The sequence below is a fragment of the Typopeltis vanoorti genome, chromosome 23 (genome assembly GCF_054136105.1).
Source record: "Typopeltis vanoorti isolate ZY-2024b chromosome 23, IOZ_Tvanoo_1.0, whole genome shotgun sequence".
Lineage (NCBI taxonomy): Eukaryota > Metazoa > Arthropoda > Arachnida > Uropygi > Thelyphonidae > Typopeltis > Typopeltis vanoorti.
This window is the reverse complement of record NC_143571.1, coordinates 10,126,338-10,133,296: the sequence shown is the minus strand read 5'-3', so window position 1 is coordinate 10,133,296 and position 6,959 is coordinate 10,126,338. Positions and strand designations below refer to the sequence as shown.

The window sequence follows — 6,959 nt, the reverse complement described above, 5'->3', positions numbered from 1 at the left end:
TTCGGGCGTATGCTGTATAGTAAGAATAAGAGAGTATTTCGCTACATAAAATAAACAAATAAATAATAATGAGCAATAACATAGAAAGCGATGAAGCAGAATATTTTTGACGAAATAGTTCCTACCGAAAACTGCTGGCATGACGCCTCGTTGTTTAATTTTTTTTATTTTTATGGGGCGTACTGGGAGAGATCATCAACACGTGCATGTAGCGATATAATATTGCTTCCTTGTGATCCATTCCAGTTTGCCAACCTACAGTCATGAAACTAAAGATGCATTAGTCAAATTGCACCTATTGCGAGCGTTCATTTTCCACGTAGTATTCGATTCAACCTCCCCCCCCCCCCATCTCTGCTGAAACAATTGACTGAAAATACCTGTCATCTTGGCAGCCTGTTGAATTTTCTTTTAGTAATGTAAGCTTTGAATTGAAATGAGATTTCTTCAACTCTCCCAACCTATCAAGCCAACATTGCATAGGAGATCGTGGAAGTTATTTGGGAACACTACTTCATAACTCCGTCAGGCTATCGTCCTTAAAAAAAGTATAAATTGTTATGTTGAGACTGTCCAATTACAGTTAATCAGAGATTACCCTGATTTAATCAATCAAAGGTAACTAAATTATGTTTTTTTTAAAATTATTTACAAACAATATTCAACTTTACATAGGATCGTATATCTTAAACATAAACATATAATAATCAGAAATAATGATATGAACTGGATCATTAATTATTCACATAACACCTTTATTATTGTTTATTCTCTTCCTAAAGAAATTTCTTTGATTTAAGCAAAACATGAATGCATTAGTTTGCCAGAATATCCCCGATATTCTGGCAAAATTTTCTGGCATTTATTAACTTGAATAATTGGATGTTATTTTTACATTTTTTTGTTTAGAAATGTAAATCAGTATGCAATTACTCTGTACGAAAAGTTAATCTTGCATGACTGAGCTGTTTTCAAAGAACTTTATTTTCCTTTCTTTCTTTCTTTCTTTTTTTTTTTTATTTTTAATCACTGCACTCCATAAAGAATAATAAGAGAAAATGGTTTACTCTTAAATACCGATTCGCTTCTTTAATCGCTCAGAGTAGTCTTCTGTATTTTTTATAGAAAACTCAGAAACGACCTAAAAAAACAACAGATAATCCATTCTTTGACTAAGAGTAAATTAGAGAATTTAGCAATTTTATCGTTTGACTGTTCATTGTTGTGAGTTTACTTAAGCGAAGATATATTTCGAATTTAAATCAGGTCGTTTCTGAGTTTCTTATAAAAAGTGACAAAAAATGTTCAAACTGCTTGTATATTTCAGTGTTTTTTTTAATCACTTTTTCCAGTTATTATTATTTTAGTGCATTATCTGGTGTCCTAATTATTATTTTAGTTATTTATTATTATTTATTATTCTAATTATTAATAATTTACTAGTAATTATTTTAGTTTATTATTTATTATTCATTTATTTATTTTTATTTTTATTTTATTTTTAAATTTTTCTCTTCGATTTTTGTTTAATTTTTATATTATTATTATGTTTTTACAGCAATTATTTGTTCGCTTAATCCTGCCTATAATTCATATTATAACATTTGTTGCCACAATTATTCTGAATGTTAAATTCATTACTGGTAAGAAAGATGAATAAAAGGCTTACTTTATTAGTAATAATATATTTGTTTATATTTATTGTCGATAAGGAATTGCCTAAGAGCTACTTATTAATTTTAATAAATTTAGCGTGAAAAAGAAGAATTATAATTTTTTTTGGTAATAATAATAACCACGTGTGAATCAACTCCAGATTAATCCTGACGCTGTAGCGCCAGTATCCCTATAAATTATAAACTGAACAATAAATTAAACAGAGGAAATCCTGAGAACTACTCGCTCGCCTGGATCCCATATGTTCTTAATCCGGCACTGATGTGAATCCATTTATTTTTTTATTTTATTCGTATGGATTCCCCTTTCCCTCATCCGTCCCTTAGGACTGGTTGTGTCCTCCTAGTGAGGGATTAAGTATGTATTTTATGAATGTAGATCCGTATGTGTGTTCACAGGCAGGTTTGCCTGTTCTGGGGGACGAAAAACCCAAGTTTCCGGATGAAAAAAAACCCTCTACTTCCGTGTGAGATCGGTAACTTACCTTTAGTCGAAAGAGACCAGATAAAGGTTCCTCACGTCACGGACGGGAGTCGAACCCAGGTCTTTCCGACCAAAGGGCTTCGTCTATAGTACCTACTGAGGTACGGAGGCTCTATGCGAATCCATTTTGACCTTTACAGCCATGACATTTTTTAAAAGACTCAGCACCAGTTTATGAAAGCAGGTGATTTTCCATTTTTCTCTGTTCTTTACCGAAGCAGTGATGAACTCCGTAGGCAAACAGGCTCGTATTATCCTTGCCGTGATCCATCTCACAAACATTCAGTGATATCAGAATCAGGGCTCTGTTGTTAAAGCAGTTTTATGACCTTGTAATGCATAAACCTGTCTACATGGGACATTACTATATATGAAACGGCTGTCAGGACCATAATGTATATGGGAATAGTCCTAGTAGATTGGGGAATTTAGCATTTAACCAAAATGCTTTCATTTAGTTTATTCCCTCCCCCCCACAATTAAGACCGTTGTTAGGATGTATACATCACTCCTGGACAAGAACGTTTTCCTAAATTCAACAAAAATTGTATTAAAAAAATAAATAAAACTAAGCATTATATTATTTGCTTAATGTGGATCACGACGTCCTGATTAAAATGTATCAATCTAGCTTGAACACAAATCTCTGCCCCCCCCCCCCCCGCACACACACAAGTCCGTTTGAAAAAGTTTTATAGTTCTGCATGCTTTTATAAAGTATTCTTATCAGGTTTAGTAACTTCTTTACGATTCTCTTATAGCAAATTCGTTCAGAATAATGCTTTTACCAGAATAAATTTTGTTTTATATGCAAGAATTGAATTTTCAAAAGAAGCAGAATAACATTTGATTATACGCAAAGCCAACAATAGCGATCATAAAAGGTTAGCCGTTGGTAACTTTATTAACTTTTGCTCTTAATATCTGCTGTTTTTCCCCGTTAAACACGACGTTATTCAAATACTTTTCTTCAGCTATTATATAGATTCTGAGTTTTTATGTATTACATACTAAATAATAAGATTGTTTTGAACTTACCGATGTAATATATATTTCGCTAACGAATCCAAGTGTTTCTAATGTGCTATTAAAAGTATGTTTTCTTCAGAATGAACAGTTGTTGTTACGTTTATGAAGAGTAATGACTTACCATTCGAAATATTACGTTTGGTTTGACGTAAATATAATCTTTAATGTATTTATTCCATCATACATGTTTTCACTTGGGGGATTTTTAATAGCACATTCCGAGAGTAGTTAGCAAATGTTTTTATCGGGATCAATGATCTACTAGTAATTTTGCTTATTAAGCGTCATTCTATCGTGATTCACGATTCTGCTCTTTGTACAAAAAAAAAAAAAAAAAAAAAAAAAAAAAAAAAAAAAAAACGAAACTGAGATCAGATTACAAAATAACTTCAGCATAAATCTCAAGGTCACGTTGAGCTATTACCTTAGAGTGTGCACTCAGCTTTGCTGAATAAGTGAATGATCTTTCTATGAAACCCCTAAAAGTAATTTAAAAGTAAAAGTAATTTTTTTTTTTTTTTTTTTTTTTTTGTATTAACTGTGAAATAGTTATATTGATTGAATAATGCAGCATTTATAGAACAACCAGTTTACGGATACTACGTGCTGTCAAAAATTACATTTTTTTTTTTTGTTGTTGTCGTTTTATTCCTTGTTCATTTATTGTTGTCCAGTCAGTTATTTTACTGAATGTTGATAATTATTTTAATTTTTATATTTGATATGTTTGATATTTTATTTTTGTATTGTATATTTGTTTATTTTTACCTGGTTGGGAAACTGTTTTGGAGGCCAAACATGGAACGTTTTCGAGCAAGTATCCAATAATTCGAATGGTAGTCTCATGCCTGATTTAGTTCATCTTCCACCTAAATGTCTTTCGACTTCCTGAATGGTTTCGTTCATCTCTTTTAGTGGTGAAAATCATGGACGTTGAAGCGAGACTTTGGTTTTAGGAAGAAGAAAAAGTTGTTTTGGTAGAGGTCTGCTGTATACAAAGGGATATGTAATTATTGTTCGGGATAGCTGTCTGTGAGGTGTCATTTCATCGATGGTGACAGTTATGTGGGGATGCAGTCTCAGCGCGTGGTGCATTTTGTACGATGAGATGTGGTGCACGATGAGATGAAGTTGGTGCTATCTCATCGCTTATTAGAATGATTTTCCTTCTTTTTTTTGTTTGTAATTAAAATGCTCATGGAATAATTTCCGACTACGATTTCGAAATGTCCACCAAGTTTCAAAGAATCGATCCAGCGGTAGGGTAAACTGAAGATTAAATGCTTTTTAAGTAATTGAGCTCATCACTCTCGGTTTCTAGAATTCTCGAAAGTCATTTTTAAACCCACCCTCGAGATTAAACGCACACAACAGATCATAACGCACTTGTTTGCATTGGATTATCGATGAAACGAAGGTAACAAGAATTCGGTCTAGAAAAGTACTTAATTAATGATATAAAAAGGATTTTAAGGATAGCGAATTTAGTTGAAAAGGTTGGCTTTTCAGCTGCTTGGAAAGCCTGTAATCAATACTGTTCAAGAGAACACTAAAACATTCATATTGCCCATCCTTTGTTGCAACGCGTCGTTAACAACTCGTCTGTACGTGTCTTTCCCCAAACTTTCCGTTCTTCGGAAGGTTCCTTATAGGGGGGGGGGGAAAGTAGCAATAAATAGGTAGAAAGCATTAAAGCCATATACATTGATTTGTGTAATTATTACGCATTTAGTAACTCGCATGAGCTTATGCTCTTGGGTTATACGTATAATATATTTTGCTGTATAACTTGAAAACATTTAAAATCTAATTTAATCTATATAAATAATAATAAATAAAATAAACAAATGTCACTGTGAAAATTAATTTTCAATATCGCTTCAGTGTGATAACTTCTACGATCATTTCATAGGACAGTTTTATTTTCGAAAGTCATCTTTTAACAGATGATCTTTATTTACGATTTCTGGAAGACGATTTTCTTAGTGATTAACACTGGTGATTGCATGCTACGCACTTTCAACACGATGGAGCACTTCCACATTTTACCCTGCAGTGATTTGCCCCGGCCACTGAATTGGTTCTGGTAGTGTACAAAAGTGGCTATCAAGGTCTTTGGATCTAGATGTTCCTTTTGATTTCCATGTTAAATTAATGGAAGATCTGATGTACAGATGAAAATAGACAGAGAGAGAGAGCGAGAGAGAGCTTTGAAAACAGTCCATCAGTAGAGTGTACCTGATGACTGATTTTGATTCACACGCATTTATTTGAAACTCGTTGCGGTCAAAATATGGTTCGGGCTACAGAATAATATGCGAAATTGTTTAACACACACACACACACACAAAAAAAAAAAAAAAAAAAAAAACCTTAAATGATGATTCAATGATGATCATTGAATCATCATTTTCATCACGGGAACTAACTTATATAATTACGGACAGGACAAAGGATAAAAGACAAACGATGATAATAAATTTGCGGAGTGTTAAATTCCGACGAAAAATGAAATATAAAAAAATCAGTTTAATAATTAAACAAAAAAAAAATCCATTTTATAATGTTCCTAACATTTTTTGGATAGAAAGAACCCGCTTAGAACTAATCCATAATTGAAGGAACTTGGGTGATGCAAAATACCATTTTACACACAAAGTAGTCTTCTGCATTACCTGAAATTCCACTTCATGTCTTAAAGTTATTACAGTTAAGATAAAATGACATTTCGTAACAATAAAAAAACTGTCAACACGCTATTTCTAGGCTTAATTTTCAATCATCTTTTGATTCGACTTATAAACAGAACTGTTATTCTCCTATACCGGAGATCAGAAGACTGAATCGTCTCCGTTTATTCTTATTAACCCACAAGTGCAGGCCAGAAAAGCTGCTGTTTACTGCATTATTTAATTCTTTTCCATTAAATTTCCAGAGATCTCCTTTGAGCAGAATAACCCGGGCGAGAAAGAACTGAACCTTTGTACGAAGAAGGAGATACTTCGTGTTTGTATAATTAAGTGGGAAGGCAAATTAATTCCATGCTCATAATAAATTACTCACGATTCCAAAATAAGTAAATAAGACTGCAGAACATCTTTATCATTGTCCACACTTTGCCCCTCCTCTCTCCATTCGCTGTGATGAACTCATAATTACTGCTATTCCAAATGATGAGAGCCCCAAGCAAATTTCATTTGTTCACTACTATAATAAAAGTAATAATTTGGATCTTTACTAGGCTTTGTGTAGCTCAAGCACAAGCTGGAATTATGTACTTTCTTTTAAAATAGATGTAAATACAGTCAAGGTTCGAGCTAAAGGTAGACAAAATTGAAAATTTCAAGCAGTTTCAGGTTCTTATTTACAAAATTTCCTTGAAAAAATAAAAATAAATAAAACTAGGGCTACATTATAAAAGGCGACCGACAGGAGATCTCCACACTGAAAGGACTCACAATTATCATTCAGTAATAAAAACGGAAGTAATTATTACTATTATTATTTGCAATTAGAAAACTTCAAGTAGTAAACAACTAAATAAAAAAGAACATCATTTATTGATACTATATTTCAGAAATAGCAGAAACACGCTGCTTATTGTGCTCAAGCAGAGCCTATTGTCACAGACATATGACGTCACATCCGTCTTAAACAAAGACAACTTTTTATTTTATACAGAAAGGCGAGATATTGCTTTTCTTTCGAATACTAGAAAATATCCCTAGCATTGTATGTAATGTTTGGTATCCTGAGCTTGGAGGATTTTT

The 6,959-nt window shown here is 32.6% G+C and overlaps 1 long non-coding RNA gene across 1 annotated transcript in view; it reads left to right on the top strand.

Annotated features, from left to right (window-relative positions):
• Positions 1 to 471: 471 nt before the first annotated feature.
• LOC150093609 (uncharacterized) overlaps positions 472 to 6,959 on the top strand; it is a 312,640-nt gene continuing 306,152 nt past the window's right edge. Inside the window, exon 1 of the long non-coding RNA XR_016550306.1 lies at positions 472 to 618. This is a non-coding gene — a long non-coding RNA (uncharacterized LOC150093609). The remainder of the gene's footprint in view (positions 619 to 6,959) is intronic.